Consider the following 21,536-nt stretch of genomic DNA (forward strand, 5'->3'; position numbering starts at 1 on the left):
CAAGCCTATTCCTTGATTTGCCCAGTTAGCAATTTATACTCAAAGAATTTAATTTGATTAGATTTTAATGCAGTGCTTTTACTGATAAAATTTGTATTCCAGCTCTATTAATATGTGGTTTTTAAACCTGTTTGTAATATTTTTATATGGAAATAAAACATGTTTTCTTATATCTTTGTTCTTACTGTGACTGCTAATCTTTTGGGGGCCTTCACTATCACTGATCTGTTACTATTCTTCCCATGGGTATCATGTATAAATCCTAGAATTTCAATAATCGTTTTAGTCTGGAAGATTCTTGTACTTCTAGTCCAAAAGCATAACTTTTCCAAGCTCTGCAACCAAGAATGCTACCTTTTTGGATAAGTGAGGAGTTACACAGCAGCAGAACTACAAAAAAAAATAAGAGAACACAATTTTCCCACTTCTCTTTTTCCAGTGTTTTTCTACCAGTAGGTAACTCAGTAAAATACTATGATAGAAATCCATTTAAACCTGGGATTTAGCAAACATCCATTTAGTTTGGTGGGCTTCAAATATACAGTTAGATGTTATATTTGTGTCATGAACAGAAGGGAGAGAAAGGAGACAGGAATCTAGGACAGGCATGGGCAAACTTCAGCCCTCCAGGTGTTTTGGACTTCAACTCCTACAATTCTTAACAGCTGCTTAAGCAGCTGATGGGGGAAAGGAAAGGGCCTGAGGTGGTTAGGAATTCTGGGAGTTGAAGTCCAAAACACCTGGAAGGCTGAAGTTTGCCTATGCCTGATCTAGGAGCTTCCTTCAGATTAACTGGTTTATTTTACTACGTCTTTTGTAGGTGTCAGTCCACTTCTTCAGATGCACTGTTGGAGTTAATATCAAACTACAATATGTTAGGTGTTAGATAGGCTGGAATCAGAGCATTGGGTATTACCATTTCTACTCTCCTACATAGAGACTGTTGTATTTGTGCAACACAAGAACATAGAAGGACATTACTAACATTGGTTATGTGACTTCAAGTTGTTTTTAACTTATGGCGAACCTAACATGGGGTTCCCTTTGCAAGATTTGTTCAGAGGTAGGTTTTCTTCTACCTCCCTCTTAGGATGATGTATATCACATTGGCAATAATGCAAGTAAAGGTGTCTTTGATATCATGGGTGACATTTTTAGGACCTGTAATATTGCTGCCAAAGTAAAGACAGAGATACCATCTAAATCACCCATAGGAAAGCCCATTCACCAACATCACCAAAACGATTAAATGTGAACAAATCTGACAGATCCCATCCCCCTTTTTTTCACCGTTTCCTGTTTTCATGTGGATCCAGAGCTCAGAAGACGATTTCTCCCCATCTTCTGTCTCCCCCGTTTCTTAACATTTTTAACACAGCACATTTCTTTAACAAAGCATCACGGACAGAAATGAGCTCCATTGTACAAAAATGTATTACAACTTTTTAGAAACTGACATGGGGGGATGCCAGGGATAATGTCCTTAGTATTTGGCTATATGAAGAGGTTTACATATGAGTGACTTCCACGTCTATTTCCTGTTTAAGTGTATGCTGGTATGTGCCTCTTTTTTGACAGATCAAATTAACCTCCTCCAAAAATGAAAGTGAGACCCAAGGCTTGTGTGCAGCCCAGAGCTAACCACTTGAACCCCTGCGTGCCTGGATGTGACCCACACAACCTGGAAAGTTGGGCCCCTGTCCTTGGATCTCACAGCCCTAAACATTGGGATTTTATGGGGCTATACTGAGGCTGTACTAATGTTAAAGGAGAAAGCAGCAGTAAAAGCAGGAGAAGGTGAACGAAAAACAGAAGGCACTTGTCCTCGAGCAGCATTGGAATCTGAAGAACAAAAGTCTGTGTTAGACCAGCTTTATTTCAGAAACTGAAGCAGCAGGGTCTGTGGAATCCGACAGTTTTAATGAGACAGGCCAGTTTCTGAATTATTTTAATAAGAAAACTAGGAAAACCAAGGGAGTGCCCAGATAGTTGCTATAGCAGATGCTAATTATGAGAATTTACCTGCCTTGTTCTTTTCTGAGCAGGAAAAGAAATGTTAGATCCAAGCTAAAAAGCCTATTGTATAGAAAGACACAATGCTCTATACAGGAACAAATTTGACAGGAGGTATCAAAACCAGGAAGAATCAGAGCATAACATATTTTCTTTTTCACACTCATTTTAACTTTCCCTTTTTCTTTTGCTGGTTACACTGCAGAGCAATATAAATATGAAGCTTTTTAAAAGATGCACTAGGGCTGTAGTGAACCTAAAACAGACCAGTTTATCAACACAGATACAGCTGGACCAGATCTTGCATTAGTGAATAATACAGAGTAAGTCACCCTATGAAGGCATTAACCTACCCATGTGTAGGGCTGAGGTTGGAGTCGAGATTAGGACATTTATGCAAGCCCAAATATCACTAACTGGCACTTTCCAAGACCTTCAGTACTTCATAAAGGTCAACAAAAATACTTGTAATGATGTCCAGCTAAACAAAGTCACAGAGTTCCTGTGACTAGGAACCAAGCCTTATGGCTTGAATCTTACACACAGTGACTTTTAAAAGCAGAACTAAAGTATGTGCTGCATCAGTTTCTCCACTTTAGACCCATACTTGAGAAGACAAATATTACATAAAGTTAATGAGACTGCAAGAAGTAGTGAGCCTTATTTTGACATTATACATTTGTATACACTAAAGGCGCTCCATGCAGTCATGCCGGCCACATGACCTTGGAGGTATCTATGGACAACACTGGCTCTTTGGCTTGGAAATGGAGATGAGCGCCAACCCCCGGAGTCAGACATGACTAGACTTAATGTCAGGGGGAAACCTTTACCTTTAATATACACTAAAGACAAGGGCAGTGCCATAAGGGAGCTAGGTCACAGAGGGTGAAAACCCCAGGATTGTTGACATCATTTGCCTCTTCTCATACTTCTCTCTTCTTTCTGAATTGATCTGCAATATTCACAATAACTAGCCAAGAAAATTATTTTCATACCCCCAATATATTGTTCTGGGCTATTTTGTAATGCAAAATAATTGGGGATGAAGTTGTTTTGGATGTGCATTTAAGACATGCAATCGACCAGCATATTGCTTAAGCTCATATTGCGTAGATTCTGTTATACCCCATCTATGGATGGTATGGGCAGCTGTGGACCAATTTGCCTGAGCCGAGCTCCCAAAAGCAGCTCCTTGTCTAGTATCAAATGCAGTGAGAAGCACAACTGTGCCAAGCCATATGCTTTTCTCAGGAGAGGAAAGACACAAACTCCTTCCCTGACAGAGAGAAACATCTGAAGTCCAGCTGCACAGAGACATGTACCTCTATTAGTCAAGGAAAGGTGGAGACCTTGGTCAAGTCAGATGTATGGCTTCTGGCCAGATTTGGCACCCTGTTTCGGGAGCTCAGTGTGGGTGGCCTGCACCTGAACATTTGAAACTTACCTCCAACTCCCTTCCCCTTCACAGGGAAGTGGGTGAGTGGGGGATGGGGAAAGGTATTTTGACTATACAGTAATTTCAGCTTCCAACAGCATGCTGGGGGAAGACCCAGCCAGAAAAATCTCTGCCCCCAAAAATGTTTCCAGATTATCACAAAAAAATCATATTATAGAATGGGTCTCAGGATGTAACCCTCATATAATATGTGGGTCGACTGTATTAGCTTTGCAAAAGACCATTGGATGAAAACTGCTAGAACTGGCATGTTGATTCTGAAATAGTGTTGAGAAATGGCTTAGAATGGTGGCTCTCAATCTGGGGTCCCCAGATATCTTTGGCCTACAACCCCCAGAAATCCCAGCCAGCTTACCAGCTGTTAGGATTTCTGGGAGTTGAAAGCCAAAAACCATCTGGGGACCCCAGGTTGAGAATCACTGGCTTAGAATACTTTTAATTAGCATTCTTATATCATATGGGCATCTGCTTGTTTTGTCCTCTCTGATCCTTTTTTCATGCTATCTTAAAATTCTAAACTCCATTCCCAGATCATCACCATCCCTTACCTCTATACGTGTGTACAGACAAATGTTTTTTCTGAGAATGAAGTTATCTGATGGTATGACACTGGTTATTATGAAAGTGTGGCTAACCAGTGCTAATAGTAGTCATGTAAAGTAAGTGCAGTGGTAAATTAGCCAGGAATCCCAACCAAAAAGAAACAGAAGAGCAACATACTAATGCTGGATCGAGAAGAAGTCTGTTCAAGGTTTGACAAAATGACACCTAGATACTTTTTATGCTTTTATTGTGGCCAAACTAACAGAGAAGGCCTTCCCAATGACACAATAATGCTGTCAAAGTGATCAAGGGGAGATAAGGTCACCAGAAATGATAGAAACAGCATTACAAACCAGGTTATGATTAGGCAGAGAATTCGTTCAGGCAATTACTCCTCATCATTATGAAGGTAGAATCAAAATTGCTAGCAATATTGCCAGCAAATGCTTGGTTATTTTGTACCTTCAAGTCATTTCCAACTTATGGTGGCCCTAAGGTAAACCTATTATGAGCATTTAATGGCACAATTTGTTCTGAGAGGGTTTGCCCTTGCCTTCCTGTGAAGCTGAGAGAATGTAATTTGCCCACAGTTATCCAGCAGGTTTCTATGGCAGAGCCAGGAATCAAACAATGGTTTCCCAGTGTCTAAGTTCAATACTCAAACCACCACACCGTGCTGGCTCTCTCAGTAATTGCTACCCTACTCCCTACTTCAAATAAATGTAATGACCTTGATACTTCCACCAATTAAGCACTTACAAGGACCTTTGCCCATGAGATAAAATCAGCTGAATTACAAAAGGCTACGTATTACCAACAAGAAAAATAACTGACCTAGAAAATTGCAGTCAGCACTCGAATTTGCACTGTAAAGTAGTCCTGGAAAATGAGGAGTAAGACAATATGGTGGCCTTTCGAGTTACCTGGTTTAATGAGGTCTGCCTTGAGTTGAAATATGCCCTGAAGACTTAGAATGAGCTCATTGCTCCTTTGTTAAGCAATGTAACAGACAAAATTTCTGATATTCCAAAGAAAGGTGGAATTGTTATACGTGGCGATTTCACAAAAACTGCTACTCCTCCAAAGCAGAAACATTGTCTTCCAGGACATTGTCTCTGAAATGTTATATAAAAAGCATCCATTCTGAAATATTACTGAAGCCCTCAGAAAAAAATGACTGATCTATCAATTGGGGGGGGGGGGGGGTTCCTGAAAGCATCTAAAGTAAACATATACCACAAAAATCTTACAAGGATCCTTTTGTATTATGAACAGAGAAGATGTTAGACATCGAATCTCTGGAAAACATCACTAAATTTGAAGCCAAGGGATCAAACAGAAATGAGATAGGCAGAACAAAGAGATAAACCTACCAAGACACTGCAAAATCCAGAGCTTCAAGGGGTTACACAATGGGACCCAACATCTTAATAAAGTGTTAAGCTTTCTTTTCAATTCTAATGTAACTGTGTCTGTAATATATCATTGCCAGGCACTGCAGCCCAGTTGCACCATATTGTTTTTCAAACTCAGTCTCTTCTCTCCTTTCCTCTTGCAACATTGGTTAAGAATGCTAAAAAGTCTACAGCTAAGTCTTAATCATTGCAAAAACAAGACTTATCATTACTTCTTTAGCTTAAATGGGGAGGACACTGCAAGTGAGCCAGAGGCTATTTTCCCCCCAGATTCTCCCATGATCCATACATAAACACAGATATCTGTTTTTTCTCTGCAGTCCATCCCATGGCAACAAGAAATAAAATCACACCATCTCTTGCCATTTTGAGAGGGACTGCAGAAAAATGTTGACATGTTTTGGGATAATATAGGATTCTTGGGTAATGGTAGGATGACGGTATTTTGACATGTTTTTACAGGTTTTTGGGACTTTCCATGTAGTTTGGGGGGCAATTGATACGTAAAGATTGTGCCACAAATATGTTTTTTTCCCATGGATTGTGGGGGGGGGGGGGGGTGTTTGAGGGACTGATGGAAGGTTTCAAGCTGCATGGAGCCAGAAAGCCATAATTTGTATATCCCTGGTCTAAAAAAATAAATAAATGCCAAACATAGAAGGCAGTACACAAAGCCTCTAAGTGTGTATTGAGAATATTCTAATGGATTAGGCTTGTTGACCTCTGAATATATAAAAATCCTGATCCAGAGGATTTACTCAGATACATGCAAATAATGTTCACACACTTATTACTTCTTTATTTAACCCATCTTAATTAATCAAATAATACCGGTGACTATAAAATACATTTGATATAAGGATTTCCATACTTTTGTAATAACGAATTGGATCCCAGGCCACACATTAAGGCTGGAAACTAAACGTGGCTCTTCTCAGCAAGCAAACTTCAACAGAAAACATTACAAAATGTTCTATAGATTTCTTTTCTTGGAAAATGCTAATGCCTCCATTCCTGAAGCACAGCTTTGGGACACATGTAACACATATATTAACAGGCAACTTTCTAATGGAACACTCTACTATGAACAAAATTAAAACTGCAGCTAGGCACAGTTAAAAGCCAATATTGCAGCCATTGTTTCAATGCATAAACAAACAAGCAGCAACCAAAATTAATTAAACTTGCACAGAAAATAGTTGAGCTAGATTTGCTTGACTTTGATCAAATTCAGGTCACTATACTGAAAAGAAATAGAGTACAACCCCCATATCCACTGATTTTACTTTCCAAGACCCCCCCCCCCAAACGTGGATACTTGAAGCCATGGATAACGTGAATTCTACATTTTGACTAATGTGAGGCATAACCAGCATCGCAAACACCAATTCCAGACTGCATTGTGGCCCAATAGGTCCTCCCTGAACCTCCTTCCCAGCAGGAGGACAGTGGCTGCTTTGGTGCCACTACGCAGGGACCCTCCTTGTGTATAATTGCTAGCTACAACAGAAACAACTGTTCAGAGATACCCCTTCCTCCATCTCTGTCTTGTCTTGACCCGATGATGGGAGCAGTGAAGGGAAAACCCACCATTCCTTCCTCACAGCCTCCTTCGTGGGTCACAAGAGAAAGAGGGAGATTTCTGAATAACAGGTAAGTCGAATTGTTGTTGCTTTAGCTATCAGTGACAGGCAAGGGGTGGGTGGGTGGGAGGGGATAGCTATTCTGCACCCCAGGCCACTTGAGTCCAAGAAATGCAGGATGGCTGTCAAGACACCCATCATTGGTCCTCTGTTGTAAACCTGTTCCAGTAGCTTTACCCAAAGAAACAACAAAGACATGGGAGCCAAGCCAAAGCCCAATATCGGATAATGTCATGGCCAGCAGTTTGCCTGGCCTAGCTCAGACTCTCCCCAACATTTGAAGCAAGCTAATCAAGGGTTCCTCTGTAATGGAGGTATCGCAAGTCTTAGAGACTACCTGTGAAAGTATGATGAAACAAACACCAGTTAAGATCTCAAGATAAAAAACCTTCTGTGTAGTGACTTTGGGTAGCAGACAACATTGTATTCTTGCTCTGCAACCTGGCTCTCCTATCCCTCAGTTTGTTTGACTTCTGGACTCTGACAAATGGTATTTCTAAGTTCTGGACTCCAAACTTATCTTTGTTATTTCTTATATTGAATTTTGACCCTGCTGCTTTTCTGACTACTGGCATTTCTATGACCTTGGCCAATGCCATTGCTTCTTGTCATTAAACCCGACTGTGCTGCTTTTTTGATTACTGGCATTTCTGGTCCTGTACTGTGAACTTGGCTTTCATTTGTTCCTGACTTGATTCTGTGGCTTCACCAGCTTGACATTAACTACCTGGACTGTGGAACTCAGCATTGGTTCACCCCTATCTGCTTGGGGTTTGTTCGGGTTGTTATTCCATTTTGACTTTATTATTACACAGAGCGAGTGTATACCTGGACCAATTTATGTGACCAGGTTGCTGAAAATGTTCAGTCCTTGTTATAGTTTCACTTAGACCATAGCTGCTATGGGAAGACAATTATGTTAATCCTCCTCCTCTCCATATGCTAAGGTACATAAATGTGTCTTTAACAGTTTCTTAAAGGAGAGGAGGGTGGAGGCCATTTTAATTTCTTTAGGGAGGGAGTTCCAGAGGCAGGGGGTGATCACAGGGAAGGCCCCCTCTCTCGTTCCCACCAGCTGCGCTGGTGATGGGGTGGTACCAAGAGCAGGGCCTCCTCCCCTGACCGAAGTGCCCAAGATGATCTATACAGGGAGATGAGATTTGACAATTAGTATGGACCTGAGCTGTTTAGGGCTTTATAGGTAATGACCAGCACTTTGTATTTAGCTTGGAAACGGACCGGCAGCCAGTGGAGCTGTTGCAACATGGGAGTGGTTCTCTCCCTGTATGGGGCTCCAGTTAGTAACCTGGCTGCTGATCGCTGAACTAGCTGTAGTTTCCGAACTATCTTCAAAGGCAGCCCCACGTAGAGCACATTGCAGTAGTCCAAACAGAATGTGACTAAGGCGTGGACTACCATAGCCAAGTCCAATGTCTCAGGTATGGGCACAGCTGGCGCACAAGTTTTAGCTGTGCAAAGGCTCATTTGGCCACCGCCGACACCTGGGGTTCCAGGGTCAATGGTGAGTCCAGGAGCACACCCACACTGCGAACCTGTGTCTTCAGGGGGAGTGCAACCCCATCCAACACAGGTTATAATTCCACACCCTGATTTGCCTTACAACTGACCAGGAGTACCTCTCTCTTGTCTGGATTTAGTTTCAGTTTGTTGGCCCTCATCCAGTCCATCAGTGATGACAGGCATTGGTTCAGAATCAGAACACAGGCCAGGGAGTCGAAAGGAGTCCTCCAGCTCCACCATCTAGGACCGCCCCTCCAGGAAGGACCAGAGCCACTGTAAAACAGTGCCCCCAAGCCCCATCCCAGAAACCTAAGCTCCTGATAGCATGGCCATGTTCATGACAGAGAAGCCAAATTCAGAAGTCCTTTGAAATCCAGTCAGAATAATAACAAAATCAAGTTAGAGGTCAGAAAATACAAAGTACAAGTCACGTCAGATTAATGGCATTATTCACAATGAGAGAATGCTGGTAATGACTGCATTTATTTCTCTTAGTCATGGCCTTAACTGTTGCCTGATTAATGAGCATTTTCCCAAAAGCAAGGGAGACTAACGAAACCCCACTGTCTACGTTCTTCTCTGTAGGTATGTGGGTATGTTTAAGCCTTTCCTCTGCTCATTTTCAGCACTGACTGGGCTGGACATGACAGACTGATGGGAGTTGCTCACTTTCATCTCCTCCTCTTGCATGTCCTGCATTCATTCCTTCTTGCTGTCCGAACAAGGCATGACATCTGCATAAGAACCAGCTCCAGGTGTCTGGATTGCTATAACTCAGAGAAGAACCAAGTTATGGTGCAGGATTCAGCTTTTCACTGAATTGTTTTAACCCAGGGTACATCTGAATTAAATAACTTTTCCCGTGTTAATCTGGATCAGCCCAAATGCATTTTGTGGCCACCCATGAGCTGATCCGGCCCTACACTGACCTAAATGGCTGTCCTCCCCTGATCTCTCACCTAGTGGTCACTGTAGATGTGCCCTATAAGTGGACTGGTAAATACCATACAATTGTACTGGAACACCTAGAGAGGCCCACAAACACTTCTGAAGGGGGGCAATATTTTTGGAGCATAGGCAAGAGGGAAGAAGGGGGATCTCCAAACAGCAAGTAGGTTGTATTGTTGCTGCTGTAGTGTCCTGTTTTGTCTTTCAAGAACAGCCTTAAGACACTGTGGTAAGTAAATGAAAACTGCTTTACTTCAGCAAAACATAAAATACAGCACACTCAGTGGAATAATGCAAAAGGAAGCAAGGAAGTCTTGGGGCAAATGCAGTTCTTAGTCTCTGATATAGTCCCAAATCAAATAACAGTCTTACTTTAGACAAAAGAACAGCAATAAATCCAGATGCAGACTCAGAGCAGGCACATGGGGAGCAAAGGCATTAGAGTCAGTTTGTTACCAGCAAGAGCTGGCTGCACCTGCTTCTGCTTTATAGCTCTGAGTCCCCTCACAGCTCCTAGGGCAGTTCCTAATTACTCAGCTTCATTTCTGACAGCTATTCTAGCTGAACGACGTCTCTGCTCTGTTTCCTTTCGCTTCTCCTGAAAAGTGGGTACTTGCAAAGTCTCCTCCTCAGATTCCAACTCAACCTCAGATTCATGAACACTTTCCTGCTCCCCTTCCTCTTCTGAAGAAGAGGAATCCCTAACATGTAGCTAGCAGTGACATGCAGGGTGGAGATGGGAGGGGACAGCCATGTCTGTAATGCAAACATAACAGTGACAAATTAAAATCTTTAGTGAGAGCGCTGAAATCTAAAATGCAAAAAACTAAAATTGCAGAAATGAAAAACAGTGATGGAATTTTAATTAAAATGATAATAAAAATTTGATATATTTTTGCTAACTTGTTTAAGTCAGTAACTACCTCCCATCAAGAATTTAGATTTTTTTTAAAAAAAAAAACCTTAAATGTAAGGAATTTCCTTGAAGTTCATGCTTTTTTTTAACCAGCCTCAATACTACTGATGAACACAGTGCTGATACAACAGTAATGAATACTATAATTAAATCCTTTAAAAAGGACCAAAGCACTGATCCATAGGGGCTGCTAAGCGAATTCTATAGAAATTGTAAAGTTGTTGGCTCTGTGCTAATTGCTCTTTCTAACACCATTTTAGATGGATTAAAACATTTTCAAAGGTGAAAAGGAACCCAGAATTGTCACCAACCTACACCATGAGGGTAATGCATTGCAGGTCTCAACATTCTGACCAATCTATATATAGATTGCCTTATCCCCAATCTATATATCAGAAATAAAATGGATATTTCATAAACAGCACTGAGAGAGCTCTAACAAATATTAAAGAGGTAATCCATGTGTTGCCATCATTTTTTAAACCTATCTGAAATATATCGTGCCTGCATATATATCAAAGTTTATAAGGCATGTGCATTTATGAGTGTCTCATTTCAATATAGAGTACATATTGTACAGGACCTGATTTTATGAGTTTTATTACAAGAAATCTGAATAAGATGTGATCTCTAAGCATCTGCTCTAATTCACTTTAATATGATGCAATGCTATTATCTCTGTATAATCAAAAGTATTAGGAGGCATTAGCAACTAATTTAAGATGGCAATAAAAAGATTTTACCACTCTTCCTACGGTCATTATTTTTATTTATTTTCCTTGTTGTAGAGACTTTTGTCAAGGTGTGTTACAAAAAATCCCCTACATTACTGTGTAGGAATAAAGCTGGAAACAAACAAATCTCCAGCACAAGAACCCTGTCACAAATCCATCTTATCCCAGAGATTGTTTGCAAGGGAGAGGGGAAGTGGGTGCTATAGAAACATAGTTGGAAGTGACCACAAGGGTAATCCAGTCCAACCCCTGCCATGCAGGAATGCACATGTCAGGTAGCTGCTTCCTGATCATCAAGGAGACAGACCCCTGGCAATCCACGTGGCTCCTTACTAGTTTACGGGACTTTCGTGGTCCCCATGTTGATCCTAAACTAGGAGCTACATAGGAATTATGAAAAAGTAGCATTTACAAATGCATAACTGTAGGGCACATCTAGCCTGAGAGAATTCCAGCTACCTTAAATAAAAATAAAAATTAATATACAAATAAAAACATAATAATCAGCACACGTGCAAAATCAGATCATTAGCCAGCAGATTTGCATTTTTAAATTATGTTTGATACATGCATAGAACTACAGATGGCAAATGTCCTCTCTGGGGAGGCATTCCCTTCAGCTGAGACATGTACATGTACAAACTGAATACAAAAGAGGCTTTTTATCATATGCAGATTGAGCGGATTAGTCAATGGGTAGAATAATCTTATACTCCACCTTAAATCTGTCACTATCTGTAGTTAGTACTCTCTGGCTTCACAGAAGCAATATAAACAGTGCTATAATTGTGTGGTGTTGGTTAAAAGAGAGATGTGTGGAAGCAGACTGAAAATTGGGACAAATGTGACCAAGTAACATTGGAGTGTGGTCAGGATACCCTGAAATTAAATTTTCATTTTGAACCCAATTTTCACCAGTTAAATTAAACTGAGAGTGAAAAACACAAGTGGGAAAAGAAGAAAGAACCAAGTGATTTTGTTGATAATATTGTTATTAAATATACACACATTATACATAATATATGAAATAATAATAGTATTAACTTTATTCTTGTATCCCGCCCCATCTCCTCGATGGGACTCAGCTTACATGAGGACCAGGCCCAGTAAAATAGTTGAAATACACATATGGGATAATAAAAAACAACACACTACATAACAAAACTAACAAAGGCACTAAAATGTACTAAAGTAACTAACAAAAATCTAAAACTTACCAACTACTAGGCATGGGCGAATTAATCGGAATCGTCATTAATCATAATAAATTGGTTAATTGAAATAAATTCAAACAGGATTACGAGGTGGTTTGGCACTTCGGAATTAACCTTTCAATTCGAAGTGTTGGAGCCCATCCTTGGAGTACCTTTCATAATACCTTCAGATATATGAGAAAGTGTTTTCGACAAGCCTGGAGCATTTTCGCACCTGGATATTGCATTGGGGCATACCATAGAAAGCAAGCCTGGAGTGTTTTCAGTCCTGGATATGGCTAGCACTGGGCCGTTTTGAGACAACATGGTGTAGTGTACTGGTTTGAATGTTGGACTATGATTGTGGCTTGATTCCCCACTCAGCCATGGAAACCCACTTGGTGATCTTGGGCAAGTCACACATTCTTAGCCCCAGAAAACCCAATGAAACAGGAAATAACACTTTCAAACAAGGAAAAGATTTCCTTATGCAGAGGCTGATGGCCATCTGCCAGGAGTGATTTGATGGTGTGCTATGATTTCTGTTCCTGGTTGATAAATGTCATTTCCTAATTGGTTCTGTCATAAAAACACGGCGAAACTTGATTACACTGCCAAAACTTTGTCTTTGCACAAGGGACATCGTCCTATAAAAATAGCTCATTATGGTTTGTTGAGTCTCTCTCCACCAATTTAACAAAGTTTCAACCACAAAAACAAAGTTTCTGAAGTAGAACAATGACTTTCAAAGTAAATATAACCCAATGAAACATGAAATAACACTTTCAAACCAGAAACAGATTTTTGTTATTATTAAAAAATGTTTTTTAATAAAAACTTTGAAAATTCGCCAGACACCTGAGAATAAGTCAAACGTTCTTAGATTTGGTGAGCTAACAGTGGTAAACGTGTTCTACCACCGTAACAAATTCCATTAGGATAGCTCAAAAATGAGGAAGAGAGAAGCCCCTCAATTTTCCCCATTGCACATCCACCATTAACGAGATACATACGAAGTTTCGGAAGTTTCGGAAAGTTTCAAATTTTTTGCCTTCAAAATTCAGAAATGATTTTAGAAACGAAGCGCCACCTCCCCCTACTTTTGAAGCGAGTTTAGAACCATTTTTTTCCTGGATTGCACAAGCCTACTAACTACAACCATAAAATCAATGGAAAAACAAACAAAGAGGAAAAGCAGGTCATCACTTCCAATCACCTAGCAAATGGTAATACTTGCCCTACTTCTTTTGATAAAGCATTACAGTCATTCTATATGTCTCTGATACCTAAATAAGTTGAAGTTACCTTTACCTATTTTTCATACCTACTAATCTTCAGAACCAGTTACTGATGATCTACCTATCGTCTCTTAAATATGATTCTTCCTCCTTATGGCAGTTTTGCTAGAATAGTCTATGGACCTCTTCACACTGGGCATTTTTGCCCTGTTTTGGTACTTTTATGCGCGGCAAGGATGGGGCCTGATGTGCATCATCACACAACGTGTTGCAGGCCCTGCCCACATTCCTCTCAAAGTGGAGGAAAAGTGCTGAAAGGTGCTTTCTCCTCTACTCGAGGGAGGAAAGTGTAGTTTGGGTAGCTCCAACAGAACTACCCGCGTTTTCCTCCCCTTTCTGCCATGTGATGGTAGTAAGAGCAGCGGGACAATGCACGTTCCCGCATGTTGCCACTCTTTCTACTATTGATGGGGGGAGGGAAAGAGTGATGAAGGGAGGAGGGAGGGTGCACGAGGCGTCATGAGCTACTCTGTGAGCTTTCCCTTTTGCCGGCAATTACGGGTCTAAAGTTCCATGTGAAGAGCTCCTATGACACACACTGACTTGAAACTGCAATGTTGGAAATTTTTCGCTGCACTTTCCTTGTTGTATTTTAACTTGGAGTCATGCCAACATCAGGTGTTTACTGCAGTTCACTAGCTTGCATAATTCAAGGACAAGATTGCAGTGTAAAGCTCATACAATTCAACTATAATAATGCTTTTTGTCAGGTGGCACCCCAAGTCTTCACAAATGAAAGTAGAATATTAGAAAATATATTAAACCATATGAAGGCACACAAAGCATTTTATACCATGGTTGTGTTGCAAAAAAGAATTCTTCCTGACTGCACACAGTCCTTCACTTTATACAGAATCTGATAATTCCTGCAGAAGAGAACTTTGAATAATGAGGCTTCTTTCCTCATAAAAGTCATACAGCTGGAGAAAAAATGACAGAGGTTGAACCAAGGAGCATACGAGTTTAGGTCCTTTATAAAACACAAAGAATATCAGAATAGGAACTATCATTTTGTACAATTCAGCTTACTGGTCCACAGATGAGATATCAGCATTTAAGTGTATTGACATAAAATACTTTTTGCTAAACCTTTAAATGCAGACACACACACACACACGGCAATTTGTCTGTAAATAGGTACATATTAACATTTTGCATCACAGATCATTTTTGTTCTTTTATTTATGACACAGAAGCAAGAGAATTAGGTTGACTTCCTATGCCAATTGTCCAAGCCATTTGATTAGCCAAAGGAAACATGTTTGTTGAAGCTATGCAATAGGCTACTATCCAAGTCTCAGTTTCATATAAAGCAAGCATATGCTGCAAAGCTTTTGAGAAATCATATCTATAATCAAGCATAGACGTCTTGAATTCTGGCAAGGATATGCATCACAATGCTAAATTTTTAAAGAGTTAGGTAATAGATGCTAAATAAATGATGAACAGGAAGACTCTTGGAAACATCCTCATAATGCATCTAGAAAGTAATCTATTTTTTTAAAGGGGGCTTAATGCATTACATACCCTGCACAAGGTGGAACCTGGTCATGCATTTCAAATTAAGATTTATCTAAGGCCAGGCTTCAGACAGTACTGTGTTTTCTTTCATCACATACTGTTTGGCAGTATGCCTCATTAAGGAGTCACTCTGAAACAACATATAGAATACAGCCACTTGTTCTTGGGTGACCTTTATCTCTTGGCATCAACAAAGCAAGGTGGCTCTCTGGGCTTTTTTTTTTTTTTTGCTTTTTTTTTTTTTGCTCTTCCTCCTATACCCCACATCCATCTTCATCAAAAACCTTATCACAGGCCTGTTTATCAGCCATACATCAAAAGTGTCACTACAAGATTGATCTTGGGTTTGTGAAATGCCAAAAAGAAGATTTTTTTCCAGTGCACCACTTTAAAAAATGGTGGTACAGAATCAAAGGGTAGCACATTATTTTAATAGCATGAGAAGCTTTTGTTTGCTAAGAATGGGTAGCCAGGGGCACCTTTTAATGCTTCCTGCCATGAATGAATAAGCATCCAGTCAACTAAAGAAAAGTTGCTCATCAACACCAACAAAACTATTTACAAAAATGTAGGGGCAAACCGTTTGTGTATGTACTAGAGGTGTGCATTTTTTTCATTTGCCCTTGTTAGTCTTACCTAATCTGTTAATTTCGTACTTATGAGTAATATCTAATACGTAAGCGTAGCCCGCGTCAAAAATTTTAAGAATAAAAACTTACCCCATACTTTTTCATTTTAGTTTTTAGTTTTCAGAAGGCTTCCAAATTCAGTTTCATATTCAGTGCAAGGATGCAAAGCTGAAAGCAAAGCTAAAAAGGCTGCCTTAGTGTCTTGCCTTTCCTCTGCAAATTAATGAAGTCTCACCATTAGTAGTGGGGAAAAGAGGGAGCAGTGTTTGCTGGGAACAGCATAAAACTCTGGGAAATGTAGTTTGGGAAGGAAGGAGCCCTATGCCAGAGAATTCAAAAGGCCCTGCCCTAAACTACATTTCCCAGATTGCAGTACTTTGCTCAGCATCAGAGAGATTTGCTCCTCCGTAGCCAGCCAGCATTCCAATTAATTTAATATTCTACACTATGATTTTTGTTCCTGGGTTATGAATTTCATTTCCTAATTGATTCTATCATAAAAACATGGCAAAAGTTTATTAAACTGCAAAAACGTTGTCTTTGCATGAGGGGCATCGTTCTATAGCACATTTTGCTGTAGTATACTATCCAGTCCAGCAACTTAACATTGTCATCCACCCATTTAACAAAGTTCTTAAAGCAAAAACAAAGTTCCTGTAGTAGAACTACTACACAATTAAACAGGAAATAGCACTTTCGAACTAAAAACATGTTTTCTTTATTTAGTTTATTAAACTGCAAAAACGTTGTCTTTGCATAAGGGACATCGTATTATTGCACATGTTGCTACCATGTTTCCCCGAAAATAAGACAGTGTCTTATATTAATTTTTGCTCCCACAGATGCACTAGGTCTTATTTTCAGGGGATGTCTTATTTTTCCATGAAGAATTCACATTTATTGTTGAACAAAAAATGAACATTTATTATATATGTACAGTAGTTGACATCACAAACCAGCATAACCAGACAAACTGAATCCTATCAAGAATTTCTTGTTACTACTAATATTTCCATGTACAACACTCTATGGTATGTACATTTACCGATCCTGCATGCTCTGGTATTCTGTTCGTTGGGCATGCTTCCAAACAAAAACTTTGCTATGTCTTACTTTCGGGGGAGGCCTTATATTTAGCAATTCAGCAAAACCTCTACTAGGTCTTATTTTCTGGGGATGTCTTATTTTAGGGGAAACAGGGTATCTAGTCCACCAATTTACCATTGTCATCTACCCATTTAACAAAGTTTTGGCACAAAAACAAAGTTCCTGAAGTAGAACTTCTACTTTCAAAGTATGAACTACATAATTAAACAGGAAATAATATTTTCAAACTAGGAACATGCTTTCTTTATTATTAAAAATGTTTTTATATAAACTTTGAAAATTTCCCAAAAATCTGTGGATAAGCGAAACATTACAAAATTTGGTATGCTAAGAGTAGTAAATGGGTTCCACCACTGTAGTAAATTTCACTCCAATAACTGTAAAAATGAGGAAGAAAGAAGCCCCTGAAGTCTTCCCAATTATAGTAATTATACACAATTACTATAACGAAATAGTAACAAAATTTTGTTACTCTCGTAACAAATTTTTCACTAACTATACTTTGGAATGAAACACCAGTAACCCCCACCCCCACCCCAGTTTTGTAATGACTTTTTAATCTTTTTTAATGGATCGCACATGCCTATCATGTACATGTCCCTTCATGTTGCCTGTTGACTTATGACAAGAGTGTCATAGGCAAGGATGGTCTGCCAATTGAAATATAGCATACAGCACCTGGTATTCATTGGTGATCTCTCATCCAGGTACTAATCAGTGCTGACCTTGCTTAGTTTCCAGAAAGAATCTGGTGACTTTAAGGTATTTAGGCAGGCTAGAAGCAAACCCTACTTGATTTAAAATTAGCCACTCTAGACTAATCACAAACACAAAGTACAATATTTACTCAAATCTAATGCTCCTTTTTTGTCTAAATTACATAGCCACAAGTGAGGTGAATAAACTCACCAGCTTCAGCCTGACTGAAAAGCACAGCTTCCCAAATGACCTCATTCACAAGGCCTTCAAAACCTCCCTCTCTGTTTTGAAGCCCTTGTGAATGAGGACTTAGTTGGGAATCTTTGCCAGCTTTGTCCTGATGGAGGGACATGTCTTTCCCTTGCCTGTCAGCTGTTCTGAAACAGTTAGCAGAATGGCCAAAAGGCAAGGGGAAGCCATGCATAACATTCAACAACAAAATGTTTTTGCAATGTGCACCTTCAAAACTAAGGTGTGCATTACAATTGATGGTAAATAAGTAAAATCGTTTTTGTTTTTGCTGTGACAATCTTAGTTATTTATGGGAAGCTATTGCTATATTATAAAAGCTTGGAAACAAGGTTTTGCTATGACAGAAATTATCAAAATGTGCCCTGAACACAACACTGAGGATTTTAAAAAATGTTACAGCTTGGGAAAAGTTCTTTTTGGACTCTGACTCCCAGAATCCTCAGCCATGCTGTCTGTGATAGTCACAGTCCTAAAAAAACCTTTTTTCCCACACACTGCTCATTGCAGTAGCTGAGAAAAGTAAAATGCTTATCTCCAATTATAGAAATGATGAAACACTAGTGAACAGTCTGGGCACCTCCATTGGCCAGAATTTCTCATTCCTAATATAAAGGAAGCCACCCTGGATATGTGTAAATCGGTGGGTAGGGGACAAATGCAGAATTAACATTAAAGAACAGGAACAGCTAAAGGAATGAGTCAGAAGCCAAGGTCTTTATCACACTACGGGTAGCAAACCAGCATAGAAGCAGAATTGTCATCTTTGGTGACAGCCCCTGTTTCACAATGCCGTGTGATATCCATTTCCAATCTGCCACCTCTCCACAATAAAGCCATGCTCAGCTATTGGTGGAAAGATCTGTCAATAGCCCCCGATATCACCATAGTGGAGCAACCTACCTGGGGTAATGATCCCGAGTCCTTCTGCGGTAACATGTTATTGATGTCAGGAGATGGGATTGTCCTCCTTCCCCACTCTCCCTTGCTGAAAAAGAAAGAAGAGGAAGAGGATTTTACTTGCAGTTTGTGTACTTGGAAATTTTCTTTTAAAAATTAAAAAGAAAGGCAGCATTGTGGGAGGGTGGATTTTTGCTGCCCACCTAAAAGTATGTCTGCAGGACCTTGTAGTGCTGAGGCATCAGCAGTTGTGTGACACTGAGGTCGAGCCAATGACTCCCTGAGTTCAATCTAATCTGACCTGCAGCAGGGAGTTCCACAGATCCAGAAAAGTCCCATGGGACCAGCCAACTATGAAATGTGCATACCCGCGGCAGCTCAACGAGCCAGGACTATCATTTTCTCCGCCTTCTCTGCCCAACCTCAACATTGTAACTAATCCTTAATAAAAGTATCATTGCATTTTAACCTTTCTCAGAGTGATACAATGTGTCTTTTCACTAGCCTTTTCCCCTCCACTGACTCTAGCCCTCTAACATATGAATCATTTCCTTTCCCAAGTCACGTGAAGCCACCGGCAAGCCAGAATTACGTTTCCTTGAACTGTGGTTACTGAGGACTCATTAGACCATTAGATCCACATGTCAACGGATCGGCTCCATTTTGGCATCTTATCTTCCTAGATTAATTCTAAGACTAACTACTATCTCACTTTCCGCACTTTGGACTTCTACACTCTGGGAAATAACCTTTATTCCAAGAAATAAAATTTAAAGGGAAAGAACAGCTGATTGTCAACCACGGCTCTCCATCACTGTGCTGCCCTCGCCGTTCACTCGCCACTGTCTAAGGAATTCGGACTCCATAATGAACTCAATGGAGTCAACCTCAATGTTCCCCAGAACCCCAAGCCATGATCAGAGCTTCCATCAAACTTCCTCAGGACTTTCGATGGAAGATAAATAGAGATTTTTGGAACCTTTTCTATCCCGGATTTCTTATTTTCCTGTGCAGTTTATGAACTTATCCTGGACATTTTGGTGGGTGGGATTGCTTGGTATGATTTCCTTTTTCTATGAATTAATCCCTTATATGTCTCTCCTTCCCCTCGTCCCATATATGAACTATGATATATGAAATGCCACCTCTGTGTGACCCCAGCCTTCGGGAGACCCCCTCATTTCCAAGGGGGGGATAATCCCTTCACAATAAGGATTTAATCAAATCTCCTTGAATGAACAAAAACAATGGGCACTCCTCCAGGCATCGGAGCAAGGCCACCTGAAAGAGGATGCCCCCATGTGATCTTGTCACATTCCAATAGGAAACAACTCGCCTTCGGAAAGCGGAGATTGCCCCAACTGTTTATCCTTTGTCTTCACACCTGGCCACAGAGGCGGACCACCCACGAGGCGAATTATGCAGTCACCTGTGGCACAATGCAATGGGGGCGCAGTTGAGGCACCCCCGCCTGCCCATGCCGCCAGGCCGAAGTAAGGCCACCAGGTCCATCACCAATGATCACCCATGCTTTTTTTTCATTTTTATGAAAAAAAAAATGGCTGGTGGTCCTGTGCGCGTGTGCAGGGCTTCCCCACTTGCCCACGCAGACAGAGAAGGCACTGCAGCCACCAATCCATGTGGGCAAGTGGGGAAACCCTGAGCACATGCACAGGACCATCGGCCATTTTGGCACTTCCTCCCCCTCTCCTCTCCTCCTCCCCACATGTGCATGTGGGCACCCAAGCAGCCTGGTAAGCCCTCATCTGGGAAGGAGGGGGGAAGGGAGGCCTGCTGGTGCAGACAATCCCTCCTCCAGCCACGAGTACACAAGCAGGCTCTTCCCTCCTCCCCCCACCCTCCTACCCAGCCGGTTGCTTACCAGGTTGCTGTGGGTGCCCTGGTGCCCATGTGTGTGGGGAAGAGGACAGGAGAGAGGGAGGAAGCGCCAAAGCACCAACGGTCGGCGGCTGCAGCAGGTGGATGGGGGATCAAGGCTGTCTAGACTGAGGGAAGGAGGGAGGCCGCGGCGCGAGCCAGCATGTGCTGGCTGTTGGTGCGAGGCGGGGGGCATGGGGCCTTGTGCCCCTTCCCCTCCTGCTCCTTCCCTGGCAACCAGTAGTGTTTCAGGAAAAGAAGACAGACAAAGTGGGGGCCAAAGAGAAAGACCCTTTCCTGGCCAAGGCCTCTTCCAACAAAGCAATTGTTTTGGCGCCGCTCAGTTTCTGCCCCTGTGAAAGAATGAGAGGGCAGCCGAGGAGGTGTTGCTCTCCTCCTCCTCCTCCTCCTTCGCCACCTTCACCTCCCTTCTGGTGAGAGCCAGAGGAGGGAAGATGGGTGCCGTGCTGAGGAGCCTCCTAGTCTGTGGTTTGTGTTCCCTGACGAGAGGTGAGAGTGAACGGGAAGCAGGGAGGGAGGCGGGTGGGCAGGCCGAAAGTTGAGCCTTTTTTGTGAAGTAGGGACTCTCTCCTTCCTGTACGTGTGTTTGCCTACTCGAGGCACACACACCTGTTTGGTGAGGCACCAGCACCCTTCCTTTGGCAGAGAAGGCTAAAGGCCTTGGGAAACTACAGCTCCCTGGATTCCATAGCCATATAATACCTTGAACCGGATTATATGGCAGTGTAGACCCACCCACCCCACCCCCGCCACACAACTGAATAAAATCCCACATTATCTGCTTTGAACTGGAATATATGGCAGTATGGACTCAAATAACCCAGTTCGAAGCAGATATTGTGGGATTTT

The sequence above is a fragment of the Anolis carolinensis genome, chromosome 3 (genome assembly GCF_035594765.1).
Source record: "Anolis carolinensis isolate JA03-04 chromosome 3, rAnoCar3.1.pri, whole genome shotgun sequence".
NCBI classification, from domain to species: domain Eukaryota; kingdom Metazoa; phylum Chordata; class Lepidosauria; order Squamata; family Dactyloidae; genus Anolis; species Anolis carolinensis.